General features: G+C 42.1%; 2 non-coding genes across 2 annotated transcripts; one reads left to right on the top strand and one right to left on the bottom strand.

Annotated features, from left to right (window-relative positions):
* Positions 1-39: 39 nt before the first annotated feature.
* On the bottom strand, positions 40-112 carry trnaf-gaa (transfer RNA phenylalanine (anticodon GAA)). Its single transcript has one exon. It is a non-coding gene; the product is annotated as a tRNA-Phe (tRNA).
* A 15829-nt stretch (positions 113-15941) lies between these two features.
* trnaf-gaa (transfer RNA phenylalanine (anticodon GAA)) lies at positions 15942-16014 on the top strand. The gene has a single exon. It is a non-coding gene; the product is annotated as a tRNA-Phe (tRNA).
* The last annotated feature ends 1279 nt before the right edge of the window (positions 16015-17293 follow it).

Genomic DNA, 17293 nt, shown 5'->3' with positions numbered 1-17293 from the left:
TTTCCCTCTTGACAAACATCCACTATTCATAGTAGTCTTTGCCGAAACCCGGGATTGAACCAGGGACCTTCAGATCTTCAGTCTGATGCTCTCCCAACTGAGCTATTTCGGCTACACAGGGCCAAAATGGCCATTTTCATTTGGAAAGTAAAACCAGGAGCTCGCTCCGTGGAGCGTGGATGACAAAGCTGGGGAACCAGATAAAGGCCACAAAAATGCAATAATTGACTATTGTAGATGAGGAAGAAGCCTCGTGTGTTTTCATTAATGCAGCTTTTTTGAGATAATTCCTTTTTACCAGTTCACTTTCCTACCAGCCTCATTGATCTAGGTTTTTTGAGATAATTCCTTTTTACCAGTGCACTTTCCAAACATGGGCTGTTGTTCCCTCTTGACAAACATCCACAATTCATAGTAGTCTTTACCGAAACCCGGGATTGAACCAGGGACCTTCAGATCTTCAGTCTGATGCTCTCCCAACTGAGCTATTTCGGCTACACAGGGCTAAACTGGCAGTTTTCATTTGGACACTAAAACCGGAGCGCGCTCCTTGGAGCTTAGGCGACAAAGCTGGGGAGCCAGATAAAGGCCACAAAAATGCAATAATTGACTGTTGTAGATGAGGAAGAAGCCTCGTGTGTTTTCATTAATGCAGTTTTTTTTAGATAATTCCTTTTTACCAGTTCACTTTCCTACCAGCCTCGTGTGTTTTCATTAATGCAGGTTTTTTAAAATAATTCCTTTTTACCAGTTAACTTTCCTACCAGCCTCGTTTGTTTTCATTGATCTAGGTTTTTTGAGATAATTCCTTTTCACCAGTTAACTTTCCTAACATGGGCTGTTGTTCCCTCTTGACAAACATCCACTATTCATAGTAGTCTTTGCCGAAACCCGGGATTGAACCAGGGACCTTCAGATCTTCAGTCTGAGCTATTTCGGCTACACAGGGCCAAATATCCGTTTTCATTTGAAAATTAAAATCGGGAGCTCGCTCCATGGAGCTTTGGCGACAAAGCTGTGGAGCCAGATAAAGGCCACAAAAATGCAATAATTGACTGTTGTAGATGAGGAAGAAGCCTCGTGTGTTTTCATTAATGCAGTTTTTTTTAGATAATTCCTTTTTACCAGTTCACTTTCCTAACATGGGCTATTGTTCCCTCTTGACAAACATCCACTATTCATAGTAGTCTTTGCCGAAACCCGGGATTGAACCAGGGACCTTCAGATCTTCAGTCTGTTGCTCTCCCAACTGAGCTATTTTGGCTACAAAAGGCCAAAATGGCCGTTTTCATTTGGAAAGTAAAACCAGGAGCTCGCTCCGTGGAGCGTGGACGACAAAGCTGGGGAACCAGATAAAGGCCACAAAAATGCAATAATTGACTATTGTAGATGAGGAAGAAGCCTCGTGTGTTTTCATTAATGCAGCTTTTTTGAGATAATTCCTTTTTACCAGTTCACTTTCCTACCAGCCTCGTGTGTTTTCATTGAGATGATTCCTTTTTACCAGTTCACTTTCCTAACATGGGCTGTTGTTCCCTCTTGACAAACATCCACAATTCATAGTAGTCTTTGCCGAAACCCGGGACTGAACCAGGGACCTTCAGATCTTCAGTCTGATGCTCTCCCAACTGAGCTATTTCGATCACACAGGGCTAAACTGGCAGTTTTCATTTGGAAAGTAAAACCAGGAACTCGCTCCTTGGAGCTTAGGCGACAAAGCTGGGGAACCAGATAAAGGCCACAAAAATGCAATAATTGACTGTTGTAGATGAGGAAGAAGCCTCGTGTGTTTTCATTAATGCAGTTTTTTTTAGATAATTCCTTTTTACCAGTTCACTTTCCTACCAGCCTTGTTTGTTTTCATTGATCTAGGTTTTTTGAGATAATTCCTTTTTACCAGTTCACTTTCCTACCAGCCTCGTGTGTCATTATTAATGCAGGTTTTTTAAGATAATTCCTTTTTACCAGTTTACTTTCCTACCAGCCTTGTTTGTTTTCATTGATCTAGGTTTTTTGAGATAATTCCTTTTTACCAGTTCACTTTCCTAACATGGGCTATTGTTCCCTCTCGACAAAGATCCACTATTCACAGTACTCTCTGCCGAAACCCGGGATTGAACCAGGGACCTTCAGATCTTCCGACGTTCTCCTAACTGAGCTATTTCGGCTACACAGGGCCAAAATGACCGTTTTCATTTGGAAACTAAAACCGGGAGCTCGCTCCGTGAAGCTTAGGCGACAAAGCTGTGGAGCCAGATAAATGCCACAAAAATGCAATAATTGACTATTGTAGATGAGGATGAAGCCTCCTGTGTTTTCATTAATGCAGCTTTTTTGAGATAATTCCTTTTTACCAGTTCACCTTCCTACCAGCCTCGTGTGTTTTCATTGAGATGATTCCTTTTTACCAGTTCACTTTCCTAACATGGGCTATTGTTCCCTCTTGACAAACATCCACTATTCATAGTAGTCTTTGCCGAAACCCGGGATTGAACCAGGGACCTTCAGATCTTCAGTCTGATGCTCTCCCAACTGAGCTATTTTGGCTACAAAAGGCCAAAATGGCCGTTTTCATTTGGAAAGTAAAACCAGGAGCTCGCTCCGTGGAGCGTGGACGACAAAGCTGGGGAACCAGATAAAGGCCACAAAAATGCAATAATTGACTGTTGTAGATGAGGAAGAAGCCTCGTGTGTTTTCATTAATGCAGTTTTTTTTAGATAATTCCTTTTTACCAGTTCACTTTCCTAACATGGGCTCGTGTGTTTTCATTGAGATAATTCCTTTTTACCAGTTCACTTTCCTACCAGCCTCGTGTGTTTTCATTAATGCAGGTTTTTTAAAATAATTCCTTTTCACCAGTTCACTTTCCTAACATGGGCTGTGTTTCCCTCTTGACAAACATCCACAATTCACAGTACTCTTTGCCGAAACCCGCGATTGAACCAGGGACCTTCAGATCTTCCGACGCTCTCCTAACTGAGCTATTTCGGCTACACAGGGCCAAAATGACCGTTTTCATTTGGAAACTAAAACCGGGAGCTCGCTCCGTGAAGCTTAGGCGACAAAGCTGTGGAGCCAGATAAATGCCACAAAAATGCAATAATTGACTGTTGTAGATGAGGAAGAAGCCTCGTGTGTTTTCATTAATGCAGTTTTTTTTAGATAATTCCTTTTTACCAGTTCACTTTCCTAACATGGGCTATTGTTCCCTCTTGACAAAGATCCACTATTCATAGTAGTCTTTGCCGAAACCCGGGATTGAACCAGGGACCTTCAGATCTTCAGTCTGAGCTATTTCGGCTACACAGGGCCAAATATCCGTTTTCATTTGAAAATGAAAATCGGAAGCTCGCTCCGTGGAGCTTTGGCGACAAAGCTGTGGAGCCAGATAAAGGCCACAAAAATGCAATAATTGACTGTTGTAGATGAGGAAGAAGCCTCGTGTGTTTTCATTAATGCAGTTTTTTTGAGATAATTCCTTTTTACCAGTTCACTTTCCTAACATGGGCTGTGTTTCCCTCTTGACAAACATCCACTATTCATAGTAGTCTTTGCCGAAACCCGGGATTGAACCAGGGACCTTCAGATCTTCAGTCTGATGCTCTCCCAACTGAGCTATTTCGGCTACACAGGGCCAAAATGGCCATTTTCATTTGGAAAGTAAAACCAGGAGCTCGCTCCGTGGAGCGTGGACGACAAAGCTGGGGAACCAGATAAAGGCCACAAAAATGCAATAATTGACTATTGTAGATGAGGAAGAAGCCTCGTGTGTTTTCATTAATGCAGCTTTTTTGAGATAATTCCTTTTTACCAGTTCACTTTCCTACCAGCCTCATTGATCTAGGTTTTTTGAGATAATTCCTTTTTACCAGTGCACTTTCCAAACATGGGCTGTTGTTCCCTCTTGACAAACATCCACAATTCATAGTAGTCTTTGCCGAAACCCGGGATTGAACCAGGGACCTTCAGATCTTCAGTCTGAGCTATTTCGGCTACACAGGGCCAAATATCCGTTTTCATTTGAAAATGAAAATCGGAAGCTCGCTCCGTGGAGCTTTGGCGACAAAGCTGTGGAGCCAGATAAAGGCCACAAAAATGCAATAATTGACTGTTGTAGATGAGGAAGAAGCCTCGTGTGTTTTCATTAATGCAGTTTTTTTGAGATAATTCCTTTTTACCAGTTCACTTTCCTACCAGCCTTGTTTGTTTTCATTGATCTAGGTTTTTTGAGATAATTCCTTTTTACCAGTTCACTTTCCTAACATGGGCTGTGTTTCCCTCTTGACAAACATCCACTATTCATAGTAGTCTTTGCCGAAACCCGGGATTGAACCAGGGACCTTCAGATCTTCAGTCTGATGCTCTCCCAACTGAGCTATTTCGGCTACACAGGGCCAAAATGGCCATTTTCATTTGGAAAGTAAAACCAGGAGCTCGCTCCGTGGAGCGTGGATGACAAAGCTGGGGAACCAGATAAAGGCCACAAAAATGCAATAATTGACTATTGTAGATGAGGAAGAAGCCTCGTGTGTTTTCATTAATGCAGCTTTTTTGAGATAATTCCTTTTTACCAGTTCACTTTCCTACCAGCCTCATTGATCTAGGTTTTTTGAGATAATTCCTTTTTACCAGTGCACTTTCCAAACATGGGCTGTTGTTCCCTCTTGACAAACATCCACAATTCATAGTAGTCTTTACCGAAACCCGGGATTGAACCAGGGACCTTCAGATCTTCAGTCTGATGCTCTCCCAACTGAGCTATTTCGGCTACACAGGGCTAAACTGGCAGTTTTCATTTGGACACTAAAACCGGAGCGCGCTCCTTGGAGCTTAGGCGACAAAGCTGGGGAGCCAGATAAAGGCCACAAAAATGCAATAATTGACTGTTGTAGATGAGGAAGAAGCCTCGTGTGTTTTCATTAATGCAGTTTTTTTTAGATAATTCCTTTTTACCAGTTCACTTTCCTACCAGCCTCGTGTGTTTTCATTAATGCAGGTTTTTTAAAATAATTCCTTTTTACCAGTTAACTTTCCTACCAGCCTCGTTTGTTTTCATTGATCTAGGTTTTTTGAGATAATTCCTTTTCACCAGTTAACTTTCCTAACATGGGCTGTTGTTCCCTCTTGACAAACATCCACTATTCATAGTAGTCTTTGCCGAAACCCGGGATTGAACCAGGGACCTTCAGATCTTCAGTCTGAGCTATTTCGGCTACACAGGGCCAAATATCCGTTTTCATTTGAAAATTAAAATCGGGAGCTCGCTCCATGGAGCTTTGGCGACAAAGCTGTGGAGCCAGATAAAGGCCACAAAAATGCAATAATTGACTGTTGTAGATGAGGAAGAAGCCTCGTGTGTTTTCATTAATGCAGTTTTTTTTAGATAATTCCTTTTTACCAGTTCACTTTCCTAACATGGGCTATTGTTCCCTCTTGACAAACATCCACTATTCATAGTAGTCTTTGCCGAAACCCGGGATTGAACCAGGGACCTTCAGATCTTCAGTCTGTTGCTCTCCCAACTGAGCTATTTTGGCTACAAAAGGCCAAAATGGCCGTTTTCATTTGGAAAGTAAAACCAGGAGCTCGCTCCGTGGAGCGTGGACGACAAAGCTGGGGAACCAGATAAAGGCCACAAAAATGCAATAATTGACTATTGTAGATGAGGAAGAAGCCTCGTGTGTTTTCATTAATGCAGCTTTTTTGAGATAATTCCTTTTTACCAGTTCACTTTCCTACCAGCCTCGTGTGTTTTCATTGAGATGATTCCTTTTTACCAGTTCACTTTCCTAACATGGGCTGTTGTTCCCTCTTGACAAACATCCACAATTCATAGTAGTCTTTGCCGAAACCCGGGACTGAACCAGGGACCTTCAGATCTTCAGTCTGATGCTCTCCCAACTGAGCTATTTCGATCACACAGGGCTAAACTGGCAGTTTTCATTTGGAAAGTAAAACCAGGAACTCGCTCCTTGGAGCTTAGGCGACAAAGCTGGGGAACCAGATAAAGGCCACAAAAATGCAATAATTGACTGTTGTAGATGAGGAAGAAGCCTCGTGTGTTTTCATTAATGCAGTTTTTTTTAGATAATTCCTTTTTACCAGTTCACTTTCCTACCAGCCTTGTTTGTTTTCATTGATCTAGGTTTTTTGAGATAATTCCTTTTTACCAGTTCACTTTCCTACCAGCCTCGTGTGTCATTATTAATGCAGGTTTTTTAAGATAATTCCTTTTTACCAGTTTACTTTCCTACCAGCCTTGTTTGTTTTCATTGATCTAGGTTTTTTGAGATAATTCCTTTTTACCAGTTCACTTTCCTAACATGGGCTATTGTTCCCTCTCGACAAAGATCCACTATTCACAGTACTCTCTGCCGAAACCCGGGATTGAACCAGGGACCTTCAGATCTTCCGACGTTCTCCTAACTGAGCTATTTCGGCTACACAGGGCCAAAATGACCGTTTTCATTTGGAAACTAAAACCGGGAGCTCGCTCCGTGAAGCTTAGGCGACAAAGCTGTGGAGCCAGATAAATGCCACAAAAATGCAATAATTGACTATTGTAGATGAGGATGAAGCCTCCTGTGTTTTCATTAATGCAGCTTTTTTGAGATAATTCCTTTTTACCAGTTCACCTTCCTACCAGCCTCGTGTGTTTTCATTGAGATGATTCCTTTTTACCAGTTCACTTTCCTAACATGGGCTATTGTTCCCTCTTGACAAACATCCACTATTCATAGTAGTCTTTGCCGAAACCCGGGATTGAACCAGGGACCTTCAGATCTTCAGTCTGATGCTCTCCCAACTGAGCTATTTTGGCTACAAAAGGCCAAAATGGCCGTTTTCATTTGGAAAGTAAAACCAGGAGCTCGCTCCGTGGAGCGTGGACGACAAAGCTGGGGAACCAGATAAAGGCCACAAAAATGCAATAATTGACTGTTGTAGATGAGGAAGAAGCCTCGTGTGTTTTCATTAATGCAGTTTTTTTTAGATAATTCCTTTTTACCAGTTCACTTTCCTAACATGGGCTCGTGTGTTTTCATTGAGATAATTCCTTTTTACCAGTTCACTTTCCTACCAGCCTCGTGTGTTTTCATTAATGCAGGTTTTTTAAAATAATTCCTTTTCACCAGTTCACTTTCCTAACATGGGCTGTGTTTCCCTCTTGACAAACATCCACAATTCACAGTACTCTTTGCCGAAACCCGCGATTGAACCAGGGACCTTCAGATCTTCCGACGCTCTCCTAACTGAGCTATTTCGGCTACACAGGGCCAAAATGACCGTTTTCATTTGGAAACTAAAACCGGGAGCTCGCTCCGTGAAGCTTAGGCGACAAAGCTGTGGAGCCAGATAAATGCCACAAAAATGCAATAATTGACTGTTGTAGATGAGGAAGAAGCCTCGTGTGTTTTCATTAATGCAGTTTTTTTTAGATAATTCCTTTTTACCAGTTCACTTTCCTAACATGGGCTATTGTTCCCTCTTGACAAAGATCCACTATTCATAGTAGTCTTTGCCGAAACCCGGGATTGAACCAGGGACCTTCAGATCTTCAGTCTGAGCTATTTCGGCTACACAGGGCCAAATATCCGTTTTCATTTGAAAATGAAAATCGGAAGCTCGCTCCGTGGAGCTTTGGCGACAAAGCTGTGGAGCCAGATAAAGGCCACAAAAATGCAATAATTGACTGTTGTAGATGAGGAAGAAGCCTCGTGTGTTTTCATTAATGCAGTTTTTTTGAGATAATTCCTTTTTACCAGTTCACTTTCCTAACATGGGCTGTGTTTCCCTCTTGACAAACATCCACTATTCATAGTAGTCTTTGCCGAAACCCGGGATTGAACCAGGGACCTTCAGATCTTCAGTCTGATGCTCTCCCAACTGAGCTATTTCGGCTACACAGGGCCAAAATGGCCATTTTCATTTGGAAAGTAAAACCAGGAGCTCGCTCCGTGGAGCGTGGACGACAAAGCTGGGGAACCAGATAAAGGCCACAAAAATGCAATAATTGACTATTGTAGATGAGGAAGAAGCCTCGTGTGTTTTCATTAATGCAGCTTTTTTGAGATAATTCCTTTTTACCAGTTCACTTTCCTACCAGCCTCATTGATCTAGGTTTTTTGAGATAATTCCTTTTTACCAGTGCACTTTCCAAACATGGGCTGTTGTTCCCTCTTGACAAACATCCACAATTCATAGTAGTCTTTGCCGAAACCCGGGATTGAACCAGGGACCTTCAGATCTTCAGTCTGAGCTATTTCGGCTACACAGGGCCAAATATCCGTTTTCATTTGAAAATGAAAATCGGAAGCTCGCTCCGTGGAGCTTTGGCGACAAAGCTGTGGAGCCAGATAAAGGCCACAAAAATGCAATAATTGACTGTTGTAGATGAGGAAGAAGCCTCGTGTGTTTTCATTAATGCAGTTTTTTTGAGATAATTCCTTTTTACCAGTTCACTTTCCTACCAGCCTTGTTTGTTTTCATTGATCTAGGTTTTTTGAGATAATTCCTTTTTACCAGTTCACTTTCCTAACATGGGCTGTGTTTCCCTCTTGACAAACATCCACTATTCATAGTAGTCTTTGCCGAAACCCGGGATTGAACCAGGGACCTTCAGATCTTCAGTCTGATGCTCTCCCAACTGAGCTATTTCGGCTACACAGGGCCAAAATGGCCATTTTCATTTGGAAAGTAAAACCAGGAGCTCGCTCCGTGGAGCGTGGATGACAAAGCTGGGGAACCAGATAAAGGCCACAAAAATGCAATAATTGACTATTGTAGATGAGGAAGAAGCCTCGTGTGTTTTCATTAATGCAGCTTTTTTGAGATAATTCCTTTTTACCAGTTCACTTTCCTACCAGCCTCATTGATCTAGGTTTTTTGAGATAATTCCTTTTTACCAGTGCACTTTCCAAACATGGGCTGTTGTTCCCTCTTGACAAACATCCACAATTCATAGTAGTCTTTACCGAAACCCGGGATTGAACCAGGGACCTTCAGATCTTCAGTCTGATGCTCTCCCAACTGAGCTATTTCGGCTACACAGGGCTAAACTGGCAGTTTTCATTTGGACACTAAAACCGGAGCGCGCTCCTTGGAGCTTAGGCGACAAAGCTGGGGAGCCAGATAAAGGCCACAAAAATGCAATAATTGACTGTTGTAGATGAGGAAGAAGCCTCGTGTGTTTTCATTAATGCAGTTTTTTTTAGATAATTCCTTTTTACCAGTTCACTTTCCTACCAGCCTCGTGTGTTTTCATTAATGCAGGTTTTTTAAAATAATTCCTTTTTACCAGTTAACTTTCCTACCAGCCTCGTTTGTTTTCATTGATCTAGGTTTTTTGAGATAATTCCTTTTCACCAGTTAACTTTCCTAACATGGGCTGTTGTTCCCTCTTGACAAACATCCACTATTCATAGTAGTCTTTGCCGAAACCCGGGATTGAACCAGGGACCTTCAGATCTTCAGTCTGAGCTATTTCGGCTACACAGGGCCAAATATCCGTTTTCATTTGAAAATTAAAATCGGGAGCTCGCTCCATGGAGCTTTGGCGACAAAGCTGTGGAGCCAGATAAAGGCCACAAAAATGCAATAATTGACTGTTGTAGATGAGGAAGAAGCCTCGTGTGTTTTCATTAATGCAGTTTTTTTTAGATAATTCCTTTTTACCAGTTCACTTTCCTAACATGGGCTATTGTTCCCTCTTGACAAACATCCACTATTCATAGTAGTCTTTGCCGAAACCCGGGATTGAACCAGGGACCTTCAGATCTTCAGTCTGTTGCTCTCCCAACTGAGCTATTTTGGCTACAAAAGGCCAAAATGGCCGTTTTCATTTGGAAAGTAAAACCAGGAGCTCGCTCCGTGGAGCGTGGACGACAAAGCTGGGGAACCAGATAAAGGCCACAAAAATGCAATAATTGACTATTGTAGATGAGGAAGAAGCCTCGTGTGTTTTCATTAATGCAGCTTTTTTGAGATAATTCCTTTTTACCAGTTCACTTTCCTACCAGCCTCGTGTGTTTTCATTGAGATGATTCCTTTTTACCAGTTCACTTTCCTAACATGGGCTGTTGTTCCCTCTTGACAAACATCCACAATTCATAGTAGTCTTTGCCGAAACCCGGGACTGAACCAGGGACCTTCAGATCTTCAGTCTGATGCTCTCCCAACTGAGCTATTTCGATCACACAGGGCTAAACTGGCAGTTTTCATTTGGAAAGTAAAACCAGGAACTCGCTCCTTGGAGCTTAGGCGACAAAGCTGGGGAACCAGATAAAGGCCACAAAAATGCAATAATTGACTGTTGTAGATGAGGAAGAAGCCTCGTGTGTTTTCATTAATGCAGTTTTTTTTAGATAATTCCTTTTTACCAGTTCACTTTCCTACCAGCCTTGTTTGTTTTCATTGATCTAGGTTTTTTGAGATAATTCCTTTTTACCAGTTCACTTTCCTACCAGCCTCGTGTGTCATTATTAATGCAGGTTTTTTAAGATAATTCCTTTTTACCAGTTTACTTTCCTACCAGCCTTGTTTGTTTTCATTGATCTAGGTTTTTTGAGATAATTCCTTTTTACCAGTTCACTTTCCTAACATGGGCTATTGTTCCCTCTCGACAAAGATCCACTATTCACAGTACTCTCTGCCGAAACCCGGGATTGAACCAGGGACCTTCAGATCTTCCGACGTTCTCCTAACTGAGCTATTTCGGCTACACAGGGCCAAAATGACCGTTTTCATTTGGAAACTAAAACCGGGAGCTCGCTCCGTGAAGCTTAGGCGACAAAGCTGTGGAGCCAGATAAATGCCACAAAAATGCAATAATTGACTATTGTAGATGAGGATGAAGCCTCCTGTGTTTTCATTAATGCAGCTTTTTTGAGATAATTCCTTTTTACCAGTTCACCTTCCTACCAGCCTCGTGTGTTTTCATTGAGATGATTCCTTTTTACCAGTTCACTTTCCTAACATGGGCTATTGTTCCCTCTTGACAAACATCCACTATTCATAGTAGTCTTTGCCGAAACCCGGGATTGAACCAGGGACCTTCAGATCTTCAGTCTGATGCTCTCCCAACTGAGCTATTTTGGCTACAAAAGGCCAAAATGGCCGTTTTCATTTGGAAAGTAAAACCAGGAGCTCGCTCCGTGGAGCGTGGACGACAAAGCTGGGGAACCAGATAAAGGCCACAAAAATGCAATAATTGACTGTTGTAGATGAGGAAGAAGCCTCGTGTGTTTTCATTAATGCAGTTTTTTTTAGATAATTCCTTTTTACCAGTTCACTTTCCTAACATGGGCTCGTGTGTTTTCATTGAGATAATTCCTTTTTACCAGTTCACTTTCCTACCAGCCTCGTGTGTTTTCATTAATGCAGGTTTTTTAAAATAATTCCTTTTCACCAGTTCACTTTCCTAACATGGGCTGTGTTTCCCTCTTGACAAACATCCACAATTCACAGTACTCTTTGCCGAAACCCGCGATTGAACCAGGGACCTTCAGATCTTCCGACGCTCTCCTAACTGAGCTATTTCGGCTACACAGGGCCAAAATGACCGTTTTCATTTGGAAACTAAAACCGGGAGCTCGCTCCGTGAAGCTTAGGCGACAAAGCTGTGGAGCCAGATAAATGCCACAAAAATGCAATAATTGACTGTTGTAGATGAGGAAGAAGCCTCGTGTGTTTTCATTAATGCAGTTTTTTTTAGATAATTCCTTTTTACCAGTTCACTTTCCTAACATGGGCTATTGTTCCCTCTTGACAAAGATCCACTATTCATAGTAGTCTTTGCCGAAACCCGGGATTGAACCAGGGACCTTCAGATCTTCAGTCTGAGCTATTTCGGCTACACAGGGCCAAATATCCGTTTTCATTTGAAAATGAAAATCGGAAGCTCGCTCCGTGGAGCTTTGGCGACAAAGCTGTGGAGCCAGATAAAGGCCACAAAAATGCAATAATTGACTGTTGTAGATGAGGAAGAAGCCTCGTGTGTTTTCATTAATGCAGTTTTTTTGAGATAATTCCTTTTTACCAGTTCACTTTCCTAACATGGGCTGTGTTTCCCTCTTGACAAACATCCACTATTCATAGTAGTCTTTGCCGAAACCCGGGATTGAACCAGGGACCTTCAGATCTTCAGTCTGATGCTCTCCCAACTGAGCTATTTCGGCTACACAGGGCCAAAATGGCCATTTTCATTTGGAAAGTAAAACCAGGAGCTCGCTCCGTGGAGCGTGGACGACAAAGCTGGGGAACCAGATAAAGGCCACAAAAATGCAATAATTGACTATTGTAGATGAGGAAGAAGCCTCGTGTGTTTTCATTAATGCAGCTTTTTTGAGATAATTCCTTTTTACCAGTTCACTTTCCTACCAGCCTCATTGATCTAGGTTTTTTGAGATAATTCCTTTTTACCAGTGCACTTTCCAAACATGGGCTGTTGTTCCCTCTTGACAAACATCCACAATTCATAGTAGTCTTTGCCGAAACCCGGGATTGAACCAGGGACCTTCAGATCTTCAGTCTGAGCTATTTCGGCTACACAGGGCCAAATATCCGTTTTCATTTGAAAATGAAAATCGGAAGCTCGCTCCGTGGAGCTTTGGCGACAAAGCTGTGGAGCCAGATAAAGGCCACAAAAATGCAATAATTGACTGTTGTAGATGAGGAAGAAGCCTCGTGTGTTTTCATTAATGCAGTTTTTTTGAGATAATTCCTTTTTACCAGTTCACTTTCCTACCAGCCTTGTTTGTTTTCATTGATCTAGGTTTTTTGAGATAATTCCTTTTTACCAGTTCACTTTCCTAACATGGGCTGTGTTTCCCTCTTGACAAACATCCACTATTCATAGTAGTCTTTGCCGAAACCCGGGATTGAACCAGGGACCTTCAGATCTTCAGTCTGATGCTCTCCCAACTGAGCTATTTCGGCTACACAGGGCCAAAATGGCCATTTTCATTTGGAAAGTAAAACCAGGAGCTCGCTCCGTGGAGCGTGGATGACAAAGCTGGGGAACCAGATAAAGGCCACAAAAATGCAATAATTGACTATTGTAGATGAGGAAGAAGCCTCGTGTGTTTTCATTAATGCAGCTTTTTTGAGATAATTCCTTTTTACCAGTTCACTTTCCTACCAGCCTCATTGATCTAGGTTTTTTGAGATAATTCCTTTTTACCAGTGCACTTTCCAAACATGGGCTGTTGTTCCCTCTTGACAAACATCCACAATTCATAGTAGTCTTTACCGAAACCCGGGATTGAACCAGGGACCTTCAGATCTTCAGTCTGATGCTCTCCCAACTGAGCTATTTCGGCTACACAGGGCTAAACTGGCAGTTTTCATTTGGACACTAAAACCGGAGCGCGCTCCTTGGAGCTTAGGCGACAAAGCTGGGGAGCCAGATAAAGGCCACAAAAATGCAATAATTGACTGTTGTAGATGAGGAAGAAGCCTCGTGTGTTTTCATTAATGCAGTTTTTTTTAGATAATTCCTTTTTACCAGTTCACTTTCCTACCAGCCTCGTGTGTTTTCATTAATGCAGGTTTTTTAAAATAATTCCTTTTTACCAGTTAACTTTCCTACCAGCCTCGTTTGTTTTCATTGATCTAGGTTTTTTGAGATAATTCCTTTTCACCAGTTCACTTTCCTAACATGGGCTGTGTTTCCCTCTTGACAAACATCCACAATTCACAGTACTCTTTGCCGAAACCCGCGATTGAACCAGGGACCTTCAGATCTTCCGACGCTCTCCTAACTGAGCTATTTCGGCTACACAGGGCCAAAATGACCGTTTTCATTTGGAAACTAAAACCGGGAGCTCGCTCCGTGAAGCTTAGGCGACAAAGCTGTGGAGCCAGATAAATGCCACAAAAATGCAATAATTGACTGTTGTAGATGAGGAAGAAGCCTCGTGTGTTTTCATTAATGCAGTTTTTTTTAGATAATTCCTTTTTACCAGTTCACTTTCCTAACATGGGCTGTTGTTCCCTCTTGACAAACATCCACTATTCATAGTAGTCTTTGCCGAAACCCGGGATTGAACCAGGGACCTTCAGATCTTCAGTCTGTTGCTCTCCCAACTGAGCTATTTTGGCTACAAAAGGCCAAAATGGCCGTTTTCATTTGGAAAGTAAAACCAGGAGCTCGCTCCGTGGAGCGTGGACGACAAAGCTGGGGAACCAGATAAAGGCCACAAAAATGCAATAATTGACTATTGTAGATGAGGAAGAAGCCTCGTGTGTTTTCATTAATGCAGCTTTTTTGAGATAATTCCTTTTTACCAGTTCACTTTCCTACCAGCCTCGTGTGTTTTCATTGAGATGATTCCTTTTTACCAGTTCACTTTCCTAACATGGGCTGTTGTTCCCTCTTGACAAACATCCACAATTCATAGTAGTCTTTGCCGAAACCCAGGATTGAACCAGGGACCTTCAGATCTTCAGTCTGATGCTCTCCCAACTGAGCTATTTCGATCACACAGGGCTAAACTGGCAGTTTTCATTTGGAAAGTAAAACCAGGAACTCGCTCCTTGGAGCTTAGGCGACAAAGCTGGGGAACCAGATAAAGGCCACAAAAATGCAATAATTGACTGTTGTAGATGAGGAAGAAGCCTCGTGTGTTTTCATTAATGCAGTTTTTTTTAGATAATTCCTTTTTACCAGTTCACTTTCCTACCAGCCTTGTTTGTTTTCATTGATCTAGGTTTTTTGAGATAATTCCTTTTTACCAGTTCACTTTCCTACCAGCCTCGTGTGTCATTATTAATGCAGGTTTTTTAAGATAATTCCTTTTTACCAGTTTACTTTCCTACCAGCCTTGTTTGTTTTCATTGATCTAGGTTTTTTGAGATAATTCCTTTTTACCAGTTCACTTTCCTAACATGGGCTATTGTTCCCTCTCGACAAAGATCCACTATTCATAGTAGTCTTTGCCGAAACCCGGGATTGAACCAGGGACCTTCAGATCTTCAGTCTGATGCTCTCCCAACTGAGCTATTTCGGCTACACAGGGCTAAACTGGCAGTTTTCATTTGGAAACTAAAACCATGGGCTCGCTCCGTGGAGCGTGGACGACAAAGCTGGGGAACCAGATAAAGGCCACAAAAATGCAATAATTGACTATTGTAGATGAGGAAGAAGCCTCGTGTGTTTTCATTAATGCAGCTTTTTTGAGATAATTCCTTTTTACCAGTTCACTTTCCTACCAGCCTTGTTTGTTTTCATTGATCTAGGTTTTTTTAATGCAGTTTTTTTTAGATAATGAAAACACACGAGGCTTCTTCCTCATCTACAACAGTCAATTATTGCATTTTTGTGGCATTTATCTGGCTCCACAGCTATGTCGCCTAAGCTTCACGGAGCGAGCTCCCGGTTTTAGTTTCCAAATGAAAACGGTCATTTTGGCCCTGTGTAGCCGAAATAGCTCAGTTAGGAGAGCGTCGGAAGATCTGAAGGTCCCTGGTTCAATCGCGGGTTTCGGCAAAGAGTACTGTGAATTGTGGATGTTTGTCAAGAGGGAAACACAGCCCATGTTAGGAAAGTGAACTGGTGAAAAGGAATTATCTCAAAAAACCTAGATCAATGAAAACAAACAAGGCTGGTAGGAAAGTAAACTGGTAAAAAGGAATTATCTTAAAAAACCTGCATTAATAATGACACACGAGGCTGGTAGGAAAGTGAACTGGTAAAAAGGAATTATCTCAAAAAACCTAGATCAATGAAAACAAACAAGGCTGGTAGGAAAGTGAACTGGTAAAAAGGAATTATCTAAAAAAAACTGCATTAATGAAAACACACGAGGCTTCTTCCTCATCTACAACAGTCAATTATTGCATTTTTGTGGCCTTTATCTGGTTCCCCAGCTTTGTCGCCTAAGCTCCAAGGAGCGAGTTCCTGGTTTTACTTTCCAAATGAAAACTGCCAGTTTAGCCCTGTGTGGCCGAAATAGCTCAGTTGGGAGAGCATCAGACTGAAGATCTGAAGGTCCCTGGTTCAATCCCGGGTTTCGGCAAAGACTACTATGAATTGTGGATGTTTGTCAAGAGGGAACAACAGCCCATGTTAGGAAAGTGGAGCGTGGATGACAAAGCTGGGGAACCAGATAAAGGCCACAAAAATGCAATAATTGACTATTGTAGATGAGGAAGAAGCCTCGTGTGTTTTCATTAATGCAGTTTTTTTTAGATAATTCCTTTTTACCAGTTCACTTTCCTACCAGCCTCATGTGTCATTATTAATGCAGGTTTTTTGAGATAATTCCTTTTCACCAGTTAACTTTCCTAACATGGGCTGTGTTTCCCTCTTGACAAACATCCACAATTCACAGTACTCTTTGCCGAAACCCGCGATTGAACCAGGGACCTTCAGATCTTCCGACGCTCTCCTAACTGAGCTATTTCGGCTACACAGGGCCAAAATGACCGTTTTCATTTGGAAACTAAAACCGGGAGCTCGCTCCTTGGAGCTTAGGCGACAAAGCTGGGGAACCAGATAAAGGCCACAAAAATGCAATAATTGACTGTTGTAGATGAGGAAGAAGCCTCGTGTGTTTTCATTAATGCAGTTTTTTTTAGATAATTCCTTTTTACCAGTTCACTTTCCTACCAGCCTCATGTGTCATTATTAATGCAGGTTTTTTGAGATAATTCCTTTTCACCAGTTCACTTTCCTAACATGGGCTGTGTTTCCCTCTTGACAAACATCCACAATTCACAGTACTCTTTGCCGAAACCCGCGATTGAACCAGGGACCTTCAGATCTTCCGACGCTCTCCTAACTGAGCTATTTCGGCTACACAGGGCCAAAATGACCGTTTTCATTTGGAAACTAAAACCGGGAGCTCGCTCCGTGAAGCTTAGGCGACAAAGCTGTGGAGCCAGATAAATGCCACAAAAATGCAATAATTGACTATTGTAGATGAGGATGAAGCCTCCTGTGTTTTCATTAATGCAGCTTTTTTGAGATAATTCCTTTTTACCAGTTCACCTTCCTACCAGCCTCGTGTGTTTTCATTGAGATGATTCCTTTTTACCAGTTCACTTTCCTAACATGGGCTGTTGTTCCCTCTTGACAAACATCCACAATTCATAGTAGTCTTTGCCGAAACCCAGGATTGAACCAGGGACCTTCAGATCTTCAGTCTGATGCTCTCCCAACTGAGCTATTTCGGCCACACAGGGCTAAACTGGCAGTTTTCATTTGGAAAGTTAAACCAGGAACTCGCTCCTTGGAGCTTAGGCGACAAAGCTGGGGAACCAGATAAAGGCCACAAAAATGCAATAATTGACTGT

The sequence above is a fragment of the Odontesthes bonariensis genome, chromosome 7 (assembly GCF_027942865.1).
Source record: "Odontesthes bonariensis isolate fOdoBon6 chromosome 7, fOdoBon6.hap1, whole genome shotgun sequence".
In the NCBI taxonomy this organism is placed as follows: Eukaryota; Metazoa; Chordata; class Actinopteri; order Atheriniformes; family Atherinopsidae; genus Odontesthes; species Odontesthes bonariensis.
Note: the sequence above shows the minus strand (reverse complement) of the source record. Positions and strands in the feature narration are given on the sequence as shown.